This window comes from Lactuca virosa, chromosome 7 (assembly GCF_052849685.1).
Source record: "Lactuca virosa cultivar CGN04683 chromosome 7, Lactuca_virosa_CGN04683_v6, whole genome shotgun sequence".
Lineage (NCBI taxonomy): Eukaryota > Viridiplantae > Streptophyta > Magnoliopsida > Asterales > Asteraceae > Lactuca > Lactuca virosa.
In genome coordinates this window covers 217,189,234-217,211,917 of record NC_136432.1, presented here as the reverse complement: position 1 = coordinate 217,211,917, position 22,684 = coordinate 217,189,234, and positions in this window count along the sequence as shown.

Here is a 22,684-nt window from a genome sequence, read left to right as displayed (position 1 = left end):
TTACATTGAGACTCGGCGACATACTTATGGCTACTCGATTTTTCTTGGAGACAACTTAGTGTCTTGGAATACTAAAGAGCAACCAATTATATCTTGATTCAATTGTGAGTCTGAATATAGAGCAATGGCGAATACGACAGCTAAAATTGTTTGGATCACACATCTCTTACGAGAACTTCATGATTTACCACTGGATCGCCCAACCTTGCTTTGTAAAAATAAGAGTGCACTCTTTAGGATTTCTTAACATTTTAACTACGTGAAGGCGTCCCTCTTGGTAGTTGCTTCCCCTAAGGTTGTTAATGGCATTACCATGAGCCCCTATAATCGACGTTGTGGACTTATAATAACCCTGCACGACGCTTCATCATACGTCGTAATATTAACTGATTAAAGAAATGTATCATTGTAACAACGTAATTTTTCAAATAAAATTTTTTTATTTAAAAACCTAAATATCTCGTTTCAAAATCACAATTTCCACAAACATCAAGTTATCAAACACATGTCTCAAAAACTGTTTATAACACAAATCCAGGATCCTCAACAAAAAACATATTTCCGACGCAGGTGTGTGCACAATAAAGCCGGTGCCTTCCCGTGATCATGAGAAGTACCTGAAACACATAACACATAACACGGTAAGCACGAAGCTTAGTGAGTTCCCCAAAATACCACGCACAGCTCATTAGCCACTCTAGGCTATAACTCAAAAAGACCCTCCGGTCAATGTGTTTCAGTGGGACCCTCTGGTCCCAACTCAATAAATTCATAATAACAATATTCAGCATAAATCACAAAACATGATGCAAAATATTAAAATACACAGATAAGCACAATAAACAACTTAATCACACTAAAGTACCACTCATGGTAAGTATAGTGAGAAGACTCACCTTGTAAGCTAGTAAGTAAAAGTCTCGTACTCGGAAATCTCGAACTAGCCTCCGCCTAACACATTAGATACGTTTTTTTCCAATCAATACTCCACTCATAATCAATTACACCTAAGGTTGATCTCTCATTCTCTCTAACTCTTGGAATGGGTAAAAGACCATTTTACCCCTCCACGGTCTTCATTACTTATGTTGACCAAACCCTAAAGTCAACAGAAGTCAAACTCGATTCAACAGTCCCAGTTTCACCTGACTCGTCGAGTGCACCCATGTGACTCGCTGAGTCCAGTCGTTCCTCAGAAGTCTTTGTGAGGATCCAACTCATCGAGTTAACCCCCAACTCGCCGAGTAACAGCATAGCCAGCTTATCGGGACAAACCCTAACTGACTCGTCGAGTCGGCTCCTCGACTCGGCGAGTCCATTCATACTCTTTTCTCATTCAGACGATTTCAAGGCAGAAAACTTTCCTAAACTCTAGATCTACACTCTCAAAGCTTATTTATCACGTAAAGTCACAGACTTTACGTTCATGCATGGCACTTAGGGCTTGAAATGCCAAAACACACCTTAAAAAGGGTTTTTCACTCAATAGCATTATTATGGCTGAATAAAGCAGGGACTCTAGGGACCTCACATGGTCCAGATCTGAAGTTCAAACCTCAACATGAACTCAAAACACTCTAAGTCCTCTTATTAGCTAGAAAAAGCCTTAAACTCCCAAATCATGAGATCTACTCAACAAAAACGAGAAAGGTTCAAGCTTTATACCTTTCCCAGAAGCTCTGAGGTGAAATAGCCACAGATCTTGCAACTACTTCTCGTCCCTTGCCCTGGAATCCTTTTCTTCGCTTCAAAAGATGCACCAAACACTCAAGGTTAGCTCAAAACTCTCTCTCTCTAAGCTCACAAGTCAATTAGGGTTTACTCTCAGGGAGGTATAGCCGCAAATGAGGCTATAAGTGCCTTTAAATAGGCCCCAAACCGGGGATTTAGGGTTTCTCATCACAGCGTCTACTCAGCGAGTCGGCTCCTGGACTCGTCGAGTAGGTCATTAATCCCACTTGGCACGTCGCGACTCTACTCGACGAGTTTCAGCACCAACTCGTCGAGTAGCTCATTGGTCCTCAAAATAATTTAATAGATAAACAATATACGTGGAAATCCGGATGTTACAATTCTCCCCCACTAGAATCAGACTTCGCCCTCGAAGTCATGATTTGGAAATAACTCTGGATACTTCTTTGTTCCTCAGAACCTTCACCTTTCGATCCCTGATCGCAATATGTCTCTCAATGTAATTCAAGCTCACATCCACCTGAATGTCCTCTAATGGCACTACTGCCATCTCGTCTGCTACACACCTCCTCAGCTGAGATACGCAGAAGGTGTTATGAATCTGGCTCAACTCTGCAGGTAGCTCCAAACGGTACGCTACCTTACCCACTCTGGCGGTCACCCTGAAAGGACCAATGTATCGGGGCCCGAGCTTGCCCCTCTTCCTGAATCGAATCACCCCTTTCCACAGGGATACCCTCAGGAGGACAAAATCTCTAACCTTAAACTCAAGCTCGGATCGTCGCCTATCGGCGTAACTCTTCTGGCGACTCTGGGCCGTCAATAACCTCTGTCTGACCTGCTGAATCTGCTCAGTCGTCTGGAGCACTATCTCGGTGCTACCCATCACTCGCTGCCCCACCTCTCCGCAACAGATAGGAGTCCGACACCTCCTCCCATAAAGAAGATCAAAAGGTGGCATACCAATACTGGAATGGTAGCTGTTGTTGTAAGAAAACTCAGCCAAGGGCAGATATGTGTCCCAACTTCCACCAAAGTCCAATACATATGCTCGAAGCATGTCCTCGAGCGTCTGAATCGTCCGCTCACTCTGCCCTTCTGTCTGCTGGTGGTAGGCCGTACTGAAGTGCAATCGCATACCCAACTCCTCATGAAACTTCTTCCAGAACCTGGAAGTAAAACATACATCCCGGTCTGACACTATCGATGTTGGCACCCCATGTCGAGCTACCACCTCTCTTACATATATCTCGGCCAGTCTCTCTGCAGAAGAACTCTCGCTAATAGCAAGGAAGTGAGCACTCTTCGTCAACCGGTCCACAATCACCCAAATCGCGTCGACACCTCGCGCTGTCCTTGGCAATTTGGTGATAAAATCCATGGAAATCTGTTCCCACTTCCATTGGGGAACCTCTAGTGGCTGCAACTTGCCATGAGGACGTTGGTGCTCGGCCTTAACCCGGCGACAGGTCAAGCACCTCTCGACTACCCAAGCCATGTCCCTCTTCATACAGGGCCACCAATAATCTCTCTTCAGGTCCAAGTACATCTTAGTGGCTCCTGGATGGATCGTGAATCTCGATCTATGCGCCTCCTCCATCAGAATACGGCGAGCTCCGCCAGTATAGGGCACCCAAATCCGCCCTCGGGAAGTCATAAGCCCACGACTGTCTGTAACAAACTCAGACACATGCCCAATCACCAGCTCCCTCTTGCGGTTCTCCAGTATCATGGCCTCCACCTAGGCCTCTCGAATGGTATCTAAGACTGGAGTCATCACCCTCATCCTCATACACACATCTCGGATCGGAGCGCTCTCGGTTCTACGGCTCAGGGCGTCAGCTACCACATTAGCCTTGCCCGGATGATACAGGATCTCACAGTCATAGTCTTTCACCACATCCAACCACCTCCTCTGTCTCATATTCAGGGTGGGCTGATCCGTGAGATACTTCAGGCTCTTGTGGTCTGTGTATATAGTACACCGAACACCATAAAGATAGTGGCGCCAAATCTTGAGGGCGAACACCACCGCCCCTAACTCCAAATCATGGGTGGGATATCTCGTCTCATGTGGCTTCAGCTGCCTCGACGCATATGCTATCACGTGACCCCTCTGCATCAACACTGCACCCATCCCTGAGATGGACGCATCGCAATAGACCACAAAGTCCTCCACTCCCTCTGGAAGGGCTAACACTGGAGCTTCGCACAATCTATGGCGAAGAGTCTCGAATGGTGCCTGCTGATCAGGCCCCCAAACAAAAGTAACACCCTTCCGGGTCAATTTGGTGAGAGGAACTACAATCTTGGAGAAATCCCTGATAAATCTCCTATAGTAGTCGGCCAATCCCAGAAAAATCCTAATCTCGGATGGGGATCTCGGCACATCCCATCGCATAACCGCCTCAATCTTGGCCGGATCGTCCAATATCCCATTCTGATTAACGAGATGTCCCAGGAACTGGACCTCTTGTAACCAGAAATCACACTTGGATAATTTGGCATACAGCCTCTCCGATCTCAAAACCCCAAGAACCTCTAGCAGATGATCCTCATGCTGCTCTCTGGATCTCAAATATACTAAGATATCGTCGATGAACACGATCACTGACCGGTCCAACATAGGCATGCACACCCGGTTCATAAGATCCATGAATGCCGTCGGCGTGTTGGTGAGCCCAAAAGGCATCACCACAAACTCGTAATGCCCATAGCGAGTTCTAAAGGCCGTCTTCTGAATATCCTCCTCGCATACTCTCATCTGGTGATATCTGGATCTCAGATCAATCTTGGAAAACCAAGATGCCCCTTGTAGTTGATCGAATAAATCGTCGATACTCGGAAGTGGATAACGGTTCTTGACCGTCAACTTGTTTAATTCCCGATAATCGATGCACATCCGGTGCGAACCATCCTTTTTCTTGACAAAAAAGATCGGCGCTCCCCACGGCTAGCTACTTGGTCGAATAAATCCCTTCCCCAACAGCTCCTGAAGCTGTGAGGATAACTCCTGCATCTCTGGTGGCGCAAGGTGATAAGGTGCATTGGCAATAGGTGCCGCCCCCGGAACCAAATCAATCCGGAACTCCACCTGCCTCACGGGAGGCACACCCGGCAACTCCTCGGGGAAAACATTCGGGAACTCGCACACAATCGGAACCTCGGCGGTAGAACTCGGCCTCGCTGATGAAATCCGTGTATCCATCACGTACGCCAGGAAACCCATACAACCCTGCTGTAAACTCTGCCTTGCCCTCGCAGCAGAGCAGAAGGCTGACCCAGATCTGGTACCCTCGCCATATACTGTAAGCACTCCCCCACTAGGGTCTTGTATAGTCACCATCTGACGCTCGCAGTCAATCACTGATCCAAAAAGGCTCAACCAATCCATGCCCACGATGGAACAGACATCACCCATCGCGATCGGTACCAGGTCAATCGGAAACTCGACACCAAAAATCTCTAGCGCACATCCTTGGAAAACATCAGCAGCAAAAACCGTATGCTCATCAACTATGGAAACCCTCAGAGGTCGACTCAACGCCTCCCGTCGGATATTGATGTGACGACCAAAAGCTAAATACACGAAGGATCGACTCGCACCCGAGTCAAATAACACCAAAGCAGGTACGAAATTCACAAGAAAATTACCTAAATAAGCACAATAAATCTCAAAATAAATAATAAGGAATTACGTACCAGCCACGACATCAGGTGTTGTGCGGACCTCCTCTACTGTCAGCTGAAAAGCAGCAAGAGCGGAACCCTGGGCTGATCCCTGAACAAGCTGAGGGCACTCGGCCTTCCGATGGCCGGTCTGATTGCAGTGGAAACAGACTGAAAATCCCTTAGGGCAATCCTTCGCCATATGCCCCTCCGTGCCACATTTGTAGCAAATCCCCGCCCGACAAGATCCCTCATTCCCTCATGACTCTTGCCGCACTTGCCACAAGTGCGGCCCTTCTGGCCTCCTGATCTCGAATCAGCGGGCTTAGCCCGCTTGGCTGCCGGCTGCGACTGCTCTGGCCGCCGGTCTCTCCCTTAAGACTCTGCATCCTCCCTGGCATGAGTCTCCAGCTCGATCTCCCTCCTCGTGGCATTTGCCTGAAGCTCAGCAAACATACGATATGACGAGTTCGCCGTGAACTCTCGAATGTCCCTCCTCAGAACGCTCAAATACCGACTCATGCGTGCCTTCTCAGTCGACACATGCTTAGGGCAGAACAATGCCCTCTTGTGAAACATCCACGTAATCACAGTCACCGACTTTGTCTTCTGCCTGAGAGACAGAAACTCCTAGGCCAATCGTTGCCTCTCCACCGGGGGAACATACTCATCTCGGAACATCACAACAAACCTCTCCCAAGTCACTGCAGAATGCTCAGCAGGAGTAAAACTGGCTGTCGCAAACTTCCACCAGTCCTTCGCTCCCAAGCGAAGCTAGTTCAGCACGAACCGCACCCTCAAATGCTCGGGGCAATAACAAGTATAGAAACACCCCTCGATATCAGAGATCCACCTCATCACAGCAATCAGATCCTGATTCCCATCAAACTCTGGTGGCTTCGTGTTGCTGAATTCCCGGTACAGCAACGAGTCACCTCCCTGTGGCCTAGCAGCGGCCTCAGTGACAGCAGCGTATCGCTCATCAAAAGTCTCAATCAGGGTGGTCTTAATAGACCCAAACATCTCGGGAATCTCTGCTCGGATAGCTGCGACCACCTCCTCGTGAATCATCCTCTGAATCCCATCATCACTAGTCCCACTGCCTCTAGGGTTGTGGCGTGTACCCACCATGATGCCTCTGAAACACAACGAAAAATTCATCAGAGACTCGCTCAAGCATTCTCACACTCGATCACTCATCCCTACTTGTTCCTTAGTTTCCTAATGATTCTTACTTGGGTTGCATACAGATCTGGTGGTTTCAATAGTACGGGCCCAATACTACCTTCCACACCCATCCTGTAGTCACCCCAAGTCCTCCTCCTAGGATTCTAATTCCCAAGTACTCTATCTCTCTCGAATATCAGACTACTCTCGTTTGACACATGCTCTCAGCACATAACAGATAGCAACGACTCTTAGGCTAAGGCATCACAAATCAGGCAATCCTAGCCCTAAGATATGAATTACCTAGCTCATTCTCTAGCATGCATCACTATCATTTCATAAATATCTCATAACACACTAAGTAAGGGTATTTTTGGGAAATCACCATTCGGGCTCTGGCTGATTGTACACACTGTTCCACCTCGATTTCTCTGTAAACTATTTCTCTTTTTAGAAAAATTCATTTCTTTTGAAAATCTTTCTCAAATCCTTAGTTTGAGTCCAGACATACCCGAAGGTGCATCCGAATCCCTCAAACCAAGGCTCTGATACCAACTTGTAACAACGTGATTTTTCAAACAAAATTTTTATTTAAAAACCCAAATATCTCGTTTCAAAATCACAATTTCCACAAACATCAAGTTATCAAACACATGTCTCAAAAAGTGTTTATAACACAAATCCAGGATCCTCAACAAAAAACATATTTCCGACGCAAGTGTGTGAACAATCAAGCAGGCGCCTTCCCGTGATCCTGAGAAGTACCTGAAACACATTACATATAACACGGTAAGCACGAAGCTTAGTGAGTTCCCCAAAATACCACACACAGCTCATTAGCCACTCTAGGCTATAACTCAAAAAGACCATCCGGTCAATGTGTCTCAGTGGGACCCTCTGGTCCCAACTCAATAAATTCATAATAAAAATATTCAGCATAAATCACAAAACATGATGCAAAATATTAAAATACACAGATAAGCACAATAAACATCTCAATCACACGAAAGTACCACTCATGGTAAGTATAGTGAGAAGACTCACCTTGTAAGCTAGCAAGTAAAAGTCTCGTACTCGGAAATCTCGAACTAGCCTCCGCCTAACACATTAGATACGTTTTTTCCAATCAATACTCCACTCATACTCAATTACACCTAAGGTTGATCTCTCATTCTCTCTAACTCTTGGAATGGGTAAAAGACCATTTTACCCCTCCACGATCTTCATTACTTATGTTGACCAAACCCTAAAGTCAATAGAAGTCAAACTCGAGTCAACAGTCCCAGTTTCACCTGACTCGCCGAGTGCACCCATGTGACTCGCAGAGTCCAGTCGTTCCCCAGAAGTCTTTGTGAGGATCCAGCTCGTCGAATTAACCCCCAAGTCGCCGAGTAACAGGATAGCCAGCTCATCAGGACAAACCCTAACTGACTCGGCGAGTCCATTCAGACTCTTTTCTCATTTAGACGATTTCAAGGCAGAAAACTTTCCCAAACTCTAGATCTACACTCTCAAGGCTTATTTATCACGTAAAGTCACAAACTTTACGTTCAAGCATGGCACTTAGGGCTTGAAATGCCAAAATACACCTTAAAAAGGGTTTTTCACTCAATAGCATTATTATGGCTGAATAAAGCAGGGACTTTTGGACTCTAGGGACCTCACATGGTCCAGATCTGAAGTTCAAACCTCAACATGAACTCAAAACACTCTAAGTCCTCTTATTAGCTAGAAAAAACCCTAAACTCCCAAATCATGAGATCTACTCAACAAAAATGAGAAAGGTTCAAGCTGTATACCTTTCCCAGAAGCTCTGAGGTGAAATAGCCACAGATCTAGCAACTCCTTCTCGTCCCTTGCCCTGGAATCCTTCTCTTCACTTCAAAATATGCACCAAACACTCAAGGTTATCTCAAAACTCTCTCTCTAAGCTCACAAGTCAATTAGGGTTTACTCTCAGGGAGGTATAGCCGCAAATGAGGCTATAAGTGCCTTCAAATGGACCCCAAACCCGGGGATTTAGGGTTTCTCATCACAACGTCTACTCGGCGAGTCGGCTCCTGGACTCGTCGAGTAGGTCATTAATCCCACTTGGCACGTCGCGACTCTACTCGACGAGTTTCAGCACCAACTCGTCGAGTAGCTCATTGGTCCTCAAAATAATTTAATAGGTAAACAATATACCTGGAAATCCGGATGTTACAATCATGTCGGGATTGTAGCTACCAATCGTAGGTGGGAGTGTCAAACCTCGTATAGATCTATACATATCTTTCCATCTCTCTTTAAGATTAGCGATTATAGACCAGGGTAGCCGAATTTAATCAATGCTAAATGATGAATAATTTAAGCTCACTAACACTTTAACCTTAAGTATTTTATCTAATCTTTGAATCTTTTATTTTATAAAAACTCTTCATAATTATCACTATATACCTTTATCATATATGATCATTATTATTTATTTATCTCATAATTATCTTTGTATATATATAATCTTTTAACATATATATATACCCTATAATTATGTTTATTTTGAAAACATGATATTTGGCAGAGTAACAACTAAGTACATTGCATATCCTAATAATTTGATCAACATAGCCTCTAGGTACTAAGTTATCTTAGGAGTTTGACCAGTGTAACATCTAGGTAAAATCATTTCCTAGACTATTGAGCATCATAACTCTTAGACATAATATCATAGCTTATATCTACGCATGGTATCTACATATCATCCTAAAGTTATATGCATTTATAAAAAGAACAAATTACTGAAATCGTCCCTATGGTTTGGTAAAAATTACTAGTTTGGTCCCTAAGTTTTTTTTGCACTCGGACCGTCCATAGGTTTTGGTTTTATTACGTCTTTCATCCTTGTTACACATGAAAAGACTATAATACCCTTTTCTATTTTCTTTTTCATTTATTTATTTTGTTAGAGTTATTTATATTATTAATTAATTAAATGTGTCTCATCTAATTATATCCTTACACTTAACATCGCCATCACCAACACTTAACCTCCATGGAAATCAATTCCAGGTTCTCACTTCTCCGGTGAACAACCATACGCCACTACCATCTCCATCGGAAATCTCTTGCCTCCAGCAAGACCAAAACTCCGAGGAGACTAGAACACCAGCAAACAATAGATCCCGCTCCTATTTTTTTTCTTCCTGTCCATTATCAAGCCTGATGATAGAACACCACACACCACCACCATATCTGGCGGAACCAGAACTCCGACGAACACCATACGCCATCACTCGCCACCCCACACCCACCTCCATCATCTCTTCCCCCTAAACCAGTAAACCCTCATCAGTACCCTAACACTCACCCTCACTGTGATTTTTTCCCTCTCGTTCCTCCATTGAACTGCTGAAGGAGATCTTAAATCGAAAATGGAGATCTGCAATATAAGATCTGGAACTCAAATCGAAGATCTTCACTGAACCTGTATCTCAAATCTCCTATCACCATCCCCGTCTTACTGAAGTTAGAGCCACCACCATCGTGTTACTGACCGGGTGATTTTCTGAAATAGGAATCATCACCGCCATAGGTGGAGTAAGGTATCAGAGAATGAGAAAATCGAATTGTTTCCTTCCACCACTGCAGGCGGCTGTTTCCTTCCACCGACGCAGGAGGTTGTTTCATATGATTTTTCTTTCATCAACGATTTTGAGGGTAGGTTTTGGGTTCTGTCTGATTTGGTTCGTCTTTCATTTTTGGGATTGCATATGATTTTTCTTTCATCAACGATTTCAGGGTAGGCTTTGGGTTTTGATTTTCTGATTTGGTTTTGATTTTGGGATTTGATCTTGATCTAGTTTTGATTCTTGGCATTTAATCTTTGGATATGACCTGATGAAACTGTTTACGTTGGCGGTGGTGGTGCCGGAATAAATGGATGGTGGTGGTGTTGGTGACTGGTGGTGATTGTCGGTGAACAATGACCGGTGGTGGTTGTGCCGCAAGTGGGAGTTGGGTCCCAATAAATCACTTAATTGATTTTATTAAATCAATAAATAATAAAAAAGATAATAAAAAAACTGAAAAAACAAAATACAAAGGGTAATATAGTCTTTTCATTTCTAAAAGGGATGATAAACGCAATAAAATCATAACTTAGGGACGGTCCGAGTGTAAAAAAAAACTTAGGGACCAAACCAATAGTTTTTGCCAAACCACAGGGACGATTTCAGTAATTTGTTCTTATAAAAATTACTAATATATTTACAAAATATAATTTTATAAAGAAGTGTAAATATAACATGTATTCCCCCCCCCCCCCCCCCATGAAAACATTTAAAATAGTAAAATGGGGCCGTGAAACTCACTATGGTTGTTTGAAACCGCTGGTGTAGGGTAGGATCAAGCTCAGGACTCCGGGGAACCGCCTAGGAAGCAGCAACTTCGAGGTAGAGAGTGAGAGAGAGACTAGAGAGGTATGCAGAAATGGAATGGAACTGCCCTCTATTTATAGTCGAGTTTTGGAGGTGCACATCAGGCAAGATCCTTGCGCGATGGGCATGAACATCGTGGCTCCACAATAAGTTGCAACGTGTCACTCCCCCTCTCGCAATCTACTCGAATCCGGTGTCAGGTGCGCGATGTGCAGAGACGCGCCCCTCACGCGCACGAAAAGATTTTCAAAAATCATAACTTTTTCGTGTGAGCTCCGATCTAAACTCTCTTTATATCTATGTAATGCTCGCAACTAGTACTACAACGTTCCTTTAGGTTGCGTTGGCTAGTTTTGACTTTTATTTTTAAGCCAAACGGGGGCAAGATTAAATAATTTTACAAAAATTATATCTCTCTCATGTGGATCCCGTTTTTGACATTCTTTATCTTAAAGTTTTTATCTCAAGGAGTACTACAACTCTCTTGTTGACGGCACTAGCAAAAACTCAATCGATCTCTTGATGTCATTTTGACGTAATTAACTTTAACTACTCGGTTGATTTTTACTTTTATCTAAATCCATAACTCCTCCAATCGGAGTTGGATTTTTACGAATTTTATATCTTTGATATCACGTCGACGAGTACTATCTAAGTATCTAAGCCGTTTTGAAAGAAGATAAAACTTTTTGGACGCTAATTTTTTAGTCTAACAGTCGATTTAACGCTAAATGTAACAACATGTTTGATTATATTATGGTATAAATAAAACAGTAGAAGCCTGAGCTATTACATTTAATCTTTTCCTACTCTTACCTAACGGTGACTGGTGACAGAAAATTTTCTCAGTTGTCACACATATACTCAATAGTCCACTCGACCACTCTCATCTTCATGGCCTATGACCTCCCCCTCTGTTATAACTGATTCATTGATTGCAGCAGGACATATATTAACATCTTGGGATTTGAGAGTTTTTAGAGATGCAATCTCAAAAGCTTGAGATTTAATGGTCTTTTCATGTTCAGACATTCTTTAGATATTCTCTATTGTTGAGCTAATCTCACTATAAAATAACCCCCTTTCTTGATGACTGTTTGGTCCCTATGTTGGCAACATGTTTTCGGGATAGCCTATACTGACGACATGTCGTAGGTACTTCTATGTCGCTAAAAATAGAAAAAGTCGTCGGGATAGATACCCCATATATATTGAAGACAAGTCTCTAGGATCCGTCGGGACTACTTTTCGAAAATAATAATAATAATAATAATAATAATAATAATAATGTATTAGTTACTCTTAGCAACAACATGTCGTTGGGACATGTACCAGCTATAAAGACTTACATGTCGTCGGTAAAGACACCACCTATAGCAAAAACTTGTTGTCGGGAAAGGTAAATAATGCCTTCTTCAGCCATGAGCTTTAGCGACGACATGTCGTCGGTATAGGTCAAAATCATTTTTTCAGTTATGACCTATACCGACGACATGTTGTTGGCATAGCTAGTTTGGTCAAAAACCATGAAAAAATAATTATTCCCGCCTAACCTATGGCGACCACATATCGTCAGCATAGCTAGTTTGGTCAATGATGACATGTCGTATGCGTAGCCTAATTTTTAGCGACGACACACGTCGTCACTGTGTCATCAGGAAAGGGGGTTATTCTTGTAGTGATGTGTCCATGAATTGGTTGACAAAACATGTCGTCAGTATAGCGTCATCAGGAAAGGGGATTATTTTTGTAGTGAAGTGTCCATGAATTGGTTGATGACACATGTCGTTAGCGTCATCAGTAAAGGGGGTTATTCTTGTAGTGAAGTGTCCATGAATTAGTTGAACTTGGTTATGAGTAAATCAAAAGTAACGGCTTGGTTAGGAGTGAATCAACAGTAACGACACCGGCTTTTTGTTGTTCATGCAAAGCATGTAAAGCATCTGCATGAGACTGAATGGTTTCATCAATACTCGATAGATGATACTCAATGGAAGATAGATCAAGATAATACTCAATGGAAGATAGATCAGGATGATTAATTGAATATCACCACAACTATCGCCTTCACTTGCATCACCAGAGCATTCTAGTACATTCTTCTACTCTTATAAATCATCATCAACTAAAATATTTCTTATTAAGACCTGATTTCGATATAGAAAAAATTTCTATCTTTGAGACTTTACATAATCTAAAGTATCAATTATGGCAATATACTTTCATCCATACCACGGTTAAATGACTATAATAAACTATAATTAAGCATTGATTTTATGCACAAAATGACTTGAAAATGCATAGAGTGGAAAGGATAAATAAACGACGCTAGGTCAAAGTCAACATCTAATTACAATGAAAATGAAATTTTACCTGCCTCAGTTAAATAAAAAACTAAAAATCAAAAAATCAATTGTCAAAAATCTAGATATACATTAAAACGTACAGTGACGACAAAGGGAACAAGTTACCATATTTTCCCTTAGTTGACGAATTGGTGAGGATACTTGACAAAGACAGTCAAACTAAAATGAAAAGTATTATATATATTTGGACTAAATATGAAATTTTGATTCTCCAATGACAGAAAGCTGAGTTTACAGAAGTCAAGGGACTATTCTTTTAATTCACATAGAGTTTACTGTTTAGAAGATTTTGACTTTAGCATGACATTAACATGACATCACCAAACAGTATTTATTATTTTCAAAACAAAGTTGTATCATAAAAATTCAAAATAATATTCTTTATATTTATATTTTTTTATTTTTAGAACTGCATTTCATAAGTTGATGTAGTAACTAATTTATTTATGTAACAAATAAAGTAATGATTAATTTAGTAGGCATTATATTATATTTGTAAAAAAATGTTAAAACTATACATATAGGATTATTCTAGAAAGTACTACTTTTTTGGTAAGTTAAAATCCAAGTACATTATTTGCTAATTAATAATTATGATGGATAAATAATAAGTTACTAACTTTAATTTAATTTCATAATGTTTTTAATCTTTATATATTTTAGACTAGGTGTAATATTTATATATTATATATGAGTTTATTTTAAAAAATAAATAAACAAATATGAAATTCTAAACATTTAAAAAGTTTGAATTTATAAGAAAAGTGAAAAAAAAATATTGCATTATTAAAATTAAAGTGTTTTTTTTTCTCTTTTAAATTTAAACAAATAATTTAGATAAATAAATAAATAAAAATAATGAGGTTTTAATTTAGTAATTTGAAATTAGAAAGAAAGTTCATTAATGAAATTTATATACATTTACATTTAAATACTATGTGTAATTTAATAAAATATAAAAACCATAAAATGACATGTAGAAAAAAAAATAAAATAAAAATAATAAACATAATGCATTAGAAGATGACAAATGACAAAATCATTTTTATTTATTAAAGACGATTATTATTAACTATTAATGAATTTCTTTTAACCAAAATACACATATTGTTCATGTCAATTGCTTTCGCAGTTTGAAACTTGAGACCGACATTTAGTTTCCTACTTTTTCCAATCATCATAGAGATGAAATTTCCACTTCTTTTGCTCTCAATCAAATTATAGCTTTACAAAATATTAAGTGTAAATTAAGTTTTGGTCTGTATGATCATACATTTTGCTACAGGTTTGGTTTTAGTTTGGAAAATTTAACATCACTTATCTTTATAGGTGGCAAATCCATTAATTTTTGTCTTTATCCCAATGATCATTAATGTCCTTTGTTAACTAGATATAAAAAGGCCAATAAATTAAGAGGGTAATTATCTTTTAGTTTTTTAGTTTTGTCAATATATATGTATCATTTTTTACACCATAAGGTAACTAACTTCTTGTGTTCTTATCTAACCAATATTAACGGTTATCTTAGGTCACTGCTTACGTGACATATATATGGCATATACATGGCATGCACGTGGACAAGAAAATAATAATAACTTAAGAGGGTAGTTATCTTTTAATTTGTTCACATATGGGTAACATTTTATTTTTTATTCACTATAAAGTAACTAACTTGTTTATTGTGTTCACATCTTACCAAAATTGTCGGTTATCTTGGATTACTGTTTATGTGGCATATACATGGCATATATGTGGCGTAGACAAGAAAAACACATGTGTACATTATATTGATTTCGATTTCCAATGTTGAAAGTTTCGATCTAAAAGTGGAGGCTCTAATTTCGCCAATTTAAGTCAAATCAAGCTTTGTCATAGTCCTTTCATCATCCACCCATTCTTAGAATTTACATTTTGCGGTTCTTCCACTCTTCAATCAAAGGAAAAACGAGGTTAGAATGAGGAAGATTAAACCAAAATCATGAAAGGATAAATTGGTTTACCAGTAAGTTTTGGAAAACTCCAAATTTTCGTCCAGGGCTATCTTCAATCTGTGAAGTCTTCACACGAGATGGTAACTTACAGTCGCATAGATGTTAAGCTTGGAATGCACCAACTCTTCTAAAAGAGAATAATGGAGACAAATAATACATTGTTGATCTCCATTTTTCGGGCTCGATTAATAACATTACTGTATATCACCCTTCTATAATGCACATGTGTGTTTTTCTTGTCCATGTACATGCCACATATATGGCACATATATGCCATATAAACAGTAACCTAAGAGAACCAGTAATATCGATAAGATGTGAACACAATAAGCAAGTTAGTTACCTTATGGTGTATAAAAAATAAAATGCTACCCATATATGAACAAAAGTAAAAGATAATTACCCTTCTAAGTCATTTTCCTTTTTCTAATCCACATACATGCCATGTATATGTCACGTATGTGTCACATAAGTAGTAACCTAAGATAACTAGTAATATTGGCTAGATGTGATGTGACATCCCCATTTTCACGGCAAGAAAAGACCGATTTTGTTTATGCTTTATAAAAATCAGAGTACTTCTTTTAATAAAAATCTTGCGGAATTTGTTCCCAGAAAAACATGATAAATATGTTATCAAAGCATTTCCGAATAAATGTATTTTTATTCATTTTAAAACATTTGAAATGTCATCGTCAATACAGAAACATAAGCATAAACATAACTTACATTCATTTACACTAGTGATTTACATCTCTTTTAAATCTTTCAGTGTAGTGCAGCTTTATATCGACACCTTTGATACAAATAAACTGAGTGGGTCAGGTTGGGAAACCTGGTGAGTATATAGAGTTTTCAACCCACAATAATATAATTATTATGTTTAATCATCAAACAATCAACCCGATTACCCATCCCCATTATCTTTATTCTTAAGGATTACCCTAAGAAGCAGTTATCATTCATTCATTCATTCCTAAGGTTTATCCTAGGGAATACGCGCGAAGTCCATTACTGCTAATGTCATCTATTAGGCACAACTACCATTATTATCCTTTAGGCGCAGCTGCCAGGATTGTGTTGTTCTCAACTAGGCGCAGCTGCCAACGTTATCTTTTAGGCGCGGCTGCCAATATCATCAGCTAGGCGCAGCTGCCGGGATTATGAAGTTCTCTATTAGGCGCAGCTGCCGATATTATCCTATAGGCGCATCTGCTAGGATGTTTAGAGTACATTGCTTTTCAAAATCATCTACAGGTTATGATACAGCTACCAATATTCACTTATATCATCTTTCATACCTCATCATTTATCTACCCATGTTCTACCCAATATTTTTTGTAGATATAAAATACCTATATAGCTTTAGATTTGAAGAAAATTTTCAGATCTGAAAACAAAATACATTTACCGCCTAGATCTGAAGAAAAAGGTTCAGATCTGTAAACAAAGTACATCTACAGCCTAGATCTGAAGAAAAAGGTTCAGATTTGTAAACAAAGTACATCTACATCCTAGATCTGAAGAAAAAGGTTCAGATCTGTAAACAAAGTACATCTACAGCCTAGATCTGAAGAAAAAGGTTCAAATCTGTAAACAAAGTACATCCACATCCTAGATCTGAAGAAAAAGGTCCAGATCTGTAAACAAAGTACGTCTACAGCCTAGATCTGAAGAAAACGGTTCAAATCTGTAAACAAAGTACATCCACAGCCTAGATCTGAAGAAAAAGGTTCAGATCTGTGAACAAAATACATCTACAGCCTAGATCTGAACAAAAAGGTTCAAATCTGTAAAGAAAGAAGTTAGATCTTTCATCCAACATAGATCTCAAAGTGTAAAATATATATACAGCTTAGATCTTAAAAACAAAGAAGTTTAAATCTTTCATCTAGCACGGATCTCAAGTGGATATGCGCACATAACACGTAATTTATATAAAATACTTCATATCTATGTGTGAGATGAAAGTAACTATGCACTCACCTGATAAGGAGTGATTCGGACAGCACCTCGCTTCTAAAAATACTCTTCTTTGACGAAACCGGTAAGTTTGCTTGAAAACCGGGCTCCGCGCAGGCAGAGTTTCAAACCGAAAAACTCTTTTTCTCGTAGACTCCGGGCTCTCCGAGGCTTTCTTCAAGTGTTAGGGAAGTTTCCTAGGCTTTTGGGGGAGTTTGGGGAGTTAGAGAGAGAGTTTAGAGAGAAAAAGTGAAGGTTGAAGGTGTGAGAGAAGTGTTGAACCCGGAACCTCTATATATAGGATGCAAAACAGATCTACTCGACGAGTTGGTACTTATACTCGTCGATTCCAGGCTTGGTGTCACCATTCTGGTGGCAGAACGTGGGTGGCCTACATTGTGCCACATCACCCCTTTTGCAACAGCACCCTGCCGACTTCTAAACCCCGTAACTTTCGCATACGAGCTCCGTATTTGACGTTCTTTATATCCACGCGTAGGTAAAAACAAGATCTACAACTTTCATTTAGACTCCGTCGGCTAGTTCTCGACCGATCTTTAATTTAACAGTAGGATGAGATTAGACTGTTAAATGACCGCGAAGAATTTGTAACTCCTTCATACGGACTCCGTTTTCGTCTGTCTTTTTACCGTTGCGTTCCTATTAATGAGATCTTCAACTCTCATTTAGGTCGCATAAGCCAAAAAACCGCTCGAACTAAAATTTGAGTTTCGGGTTGTGCACTGCTAAGCCAAATCTTAGAAAATTCATAACTTCCTCATACGAAGTCAGATTTGGGCGTTCTTTTTATGGATGTTCTCGGTTTAACGAACACTACGAATTTTGTTTGGATTACTAAGGCTAAAAAGTCCTCTATCATAAATTCACTATTTACGTCTCCCGGTGCCGTGTCGGTTTTGCCGTAAAATTTCGACGGGCCATAACTTCTTCGTTATAACTCGGATTTCGGCGTTCTTTATATGTACGGAACCCTTGAGACATATTCTACAACTTGGTTAAGATTATTTATTATAAGTAATCTTCCATCAAGAACTCATTTTTGACGCTTATTGTCTCTAAATTGACTAGCCCGGATCTGCGGGCGTTACAATTATCTCCCCCTTAGGATGATTACGTCCCGGAATCATCAACGAAACAGGGCAGTATAATGACTCCATACGTTATCTCTTCATCCTAGGTAATAATCGTAACTTCCTTTTTTCTTCGAATGAGTATCTAACTCTTGGAATCCTTGACTGCAGGCGGTGCTCGATCTTGCACTTGCTCCCTATCTCACGTTAGATTCCAAATTATGACCTTCAAGTCACAATCTCAATCCTCACTGGATGAGAACTTAAGATAAGTTCTTTTATTACTACAATGGGACAATGTGTCATATTCTAATGACCTATCATCGTATGTTGCAATGCTTAGACTCAGGTCTCTTAGAGTCAAATTTTGGAATGGAATATACTTTCCCTCATGTTCTGATCACATCTTAAAAGGTAGCATTTCTAGCTACAAGCAATTATCGCGATACCTCTACTGATCGCTTTGATTTCAATCTTCTGGCTTAAGTCAGATGTTACATCGAACTTGGTTCTATGAACCACGTAACATACTCATCCTATTCAGACTCAATTGATATGACCACTATGGTCGGAATAACAATCATCTTCTTAGTCATTACCGAAACGATGGTAATGACATACTTGAATAAAACGAAATGAATTACTAGCTCCTTGGTAACCTTGTGACTTTCCCTGATCCAAGTGTGAGTCCTGTGCTTCCGATAGTATAGGCCTCTACTACCATTCACACCTACTCATACTCGTCCCAAGTATTGTCTCGCAGTTTTCCAAGTCATCATACAAGAAAATCACATAACAACTTAACACACCAGATAACAAAATGAAGGTTTTATATTATTCCTTGAAACGATTACATAGGTGTTCAAGTTCACCCTAGACTAAGCCTCTAATAGGCTACACCACATGATCCTATTTATACGGATACTCTATAGATTCTTCCTCTTAATTCCTTGCATCGTCGCCTGCTTCATCAAGGATCATCTGAAATGCTCTTTCCTTTGGCGGTGCATTTGGCTATGTAGCTCCTTCCCTCTTTGGGCAGTCTTGCTTGTAGTGCCCTTCTTCATTACATCCATAATACACCCTTTTTTGAATGTACACTCATCGGCGTAATGCACATGCTTCCCACACTTGAAACATGTCACCCCATCGCCACATTTTCCAGAGTGTTTCTTCTTGCACTTATCGCACCATCTTACTTCACCTTTTCCTCCTTCGGACTTCTTCGAACCAGACTTCGAGGATTTTCTCTTCTCGTTGGACCTTGAGGATCCATCGAACTTCCTTTTCTTACCGACTTCAGTTCCCTCCAGACCCCTTTCTCTTAACTGGGTCTCAACATTCTTGGCTGCTCTAACGGCTGCCTTCAACGTGCTTGCCATTTTGACTATTGGGCCAAATTCTGATGGTAATCCGTTAGCAAATTTCTCTATCTTGGCGAGTTCAGTTGGCACAAGGTATGGGAATAACTTCATCTTCCCAGTAAACGCAGTAGCATATTCATCAATGCTCATTTTCCCTTTCTTCAAGTTTTGGAACTCATAGTTTAGATCGATCAGATCTATCTCGGAGCAGTACTGCATCTTCAACTGTTCCATGAACGCTTCCCAAGACATCTTCAAAGCTTCTCCTCGTGTCATCGTATCCGCCAAAAATTTCCACCAGCTCAAGACTCCGGTCTTTAGTTTTCGAACCGCAAAGACGGTTTTCTACTTATTGCTACAGTTGCAGCTTTCAAATACCATCTCCATTTTGGATATCCAGTCCATAATCTCCACAGGCTTTGGGTTTCCGGAAAGACTTGGTGGTTTGGCACCCAAGAAGTTCTTATACATACGTCCATCTCGGTCGATTTCCCTCTCCGGGTCATTCCTTCTCACCACTGGGGGTTCCACCTGACTAACAGGGCGACTGTTATTCCCTTCTTCAGACTCTCCGTCATTCAGTTCTGGTTGTTCAACAGGAATTGAAGGTTCATTTCTATTATTCAGCAACAGTTGTCTCATTTCTTCCCTTTGTTCAGCCATCATAGCCCGAATCATGGCTTGAACTCCAGCCATTGTGACTGGCTCAGGTGCAACTTCGACTATCGGCACCTGCTCAATCACTTCGGGTTGAGGTCGTCGATTCCTATTTTCATTCGCGTTTCCATCTCCACTTCGGGTTCTTGCCATTTTGATCTATACACCAAATCAGACGTTCGGTGTGTAATGACGAGAATTAAGATAGGAAAGATTCGACGTGTAATTCTCCCTATCACTCCGAAAAGTTACATGCCAGTTCTAATACCGTAATCAAACGTTTAGAAATCTGAACACATAAAATTTCCAGATCCGGTCGGCAACAGACCATAGATCTGATCGTATAACGCATATCATAAACCATTTAGCATATAAAAGCATGTTAGGCATTTTCCCTAAAAAAGCTAGTGCTTGTGTCTATTCAGGTGTACTACCTAAAATATATTACACACACTCCTCACAATCATCGCTTAGCATTCTAAGTTTAAGTCTAGAAATAAATCATTATTCCTAGTTCGCTTAAACTAATGCTCTGATACCAACTGTGACATCCCCATTTTCACGGCCAGAAAAGACCGATTTTTTTTTATGCTTTATAAAAATCAGAGTACTTCTTTTAATAAAAATATTGCGGAATTTGTTCCCAGAAAAACATGATAAATACGTTATCTAAGCATTTCCGAAGAAATGTATTTTTATTCATTTTAAAACATTTGGGATGTCATCGTCAATACAGAAACATAAGCATAAACAGAACTTACATTCATTTACACTAGTGATCTACATCTCTTTTAAATCTCTCAGTGTAGTGCAACTTTATATCGACACCTTTGATACAAATAAACTGAGTGGGTCAGGTTGGGAAACCTGGTGAGTACATAGGGTTTTCAACCCACAATAATATAATTATTATGTTTAATCATCAAACAATCAACCCGATTACCTATCCCCATTATCTTTATACTTAAGGATTACCCTAAGAATCAGTTATCCTTCATTCATTCATTCCTAAGGTTTATCCTAGGGAATACGCGTGAAGTCCATTACTGCTAATGTCATCTATTAGGCACAACTACCATTATTATCCTTTAGGCGCAGCTGCCAGGATTGTGTTGTTCTCAACTAGGCGCAGCTGCCAGTATCATCTATTAGGCGCAGCTGCCAACGTTATCTTTTAGGCGTGGCTGCCAATATCATCAGCTAGGCGCAGCTGTCGGGATTATGACGTTCTCTATTAGGCGCAGCTGCCGATATTATCCTATAGGCGCATCTGCTAGGATGTTTAGAGTACATTGCGTTTCAAAATCATCTACAGGTTATGATGCAGCTACCAATATTCACCTATATCATCTTTCATACCTCATCATTTATCTACCCATGTTCTACCTAATATTTTTTGTAGATATAAAATACCTCTATAGCTTTAGATTTGAAGAAAATGTTCAGATCTGAAAACAAAATACATCTACCGCCTAGATCTGAAGAAAAATGTTCAGATCTGTAAACAAAGTACATCTACAGCCTAGATCTAAAGAAAAAGGTTCAGATTTGTAAACAAAGTACATCTACAGCCTAGATCTGAAGAAAAAGGTTCAGATCTGTAAACAATGTACATCTACAGCCTAGATCTGAATAAAAAGGTTCAGATCTGTAAACAAAGTACATCTACAGCCTAGATCTGAAGAAAAAGGTTCAAATCTGTAAACAAAGTACATCCACATCCTAGATCTGAAGAAAAAGGTTCAGATCTATAAACAAAGTACGTCTACAGCCTAGATCTGAAGAAAAAGGCTCAAATCTATAAACAAAGTACATCCACAGCCTAGATCTGAAGAAAAATGTTCAGATCTGTGAACAAAATACATCTACAGCCTAGATCTGAAGAAAAAGGTTCAAATCTGTAAAGAAAGAAGTTAGATCTTTCATCCAACATAGATCTCAAAGTGTAAAATATATATACAGCTTAGATCTTAAAAACAAAGAAGTTTAAATCTTTCATCTAGCACGGATATCAAGTGGATATGCGCACATAACATGTAATTTATATAAAATACTTCATATCTATGTTTAAGATGAAAGTAACTATGCACTCGCCTGATAACGAGTGATTCGGACAGCACCTCGCTTCTAAAAATAATCTTCTTTGACGAAACCGGAAAGTTTGCTTGAAAACCAGGCTCCGCGCGGGCAGAGTTTCAAACCGAAAAACTCTTTTTCTCGTAGACTCCGGGCTCTCCGAGGCTTTCTTCAAGTGCTAGGGAAGTTTCCTAGGCTTTTGGGGGAGTTTGGGGAGTTAGAGAGAGAGTTTAGAGA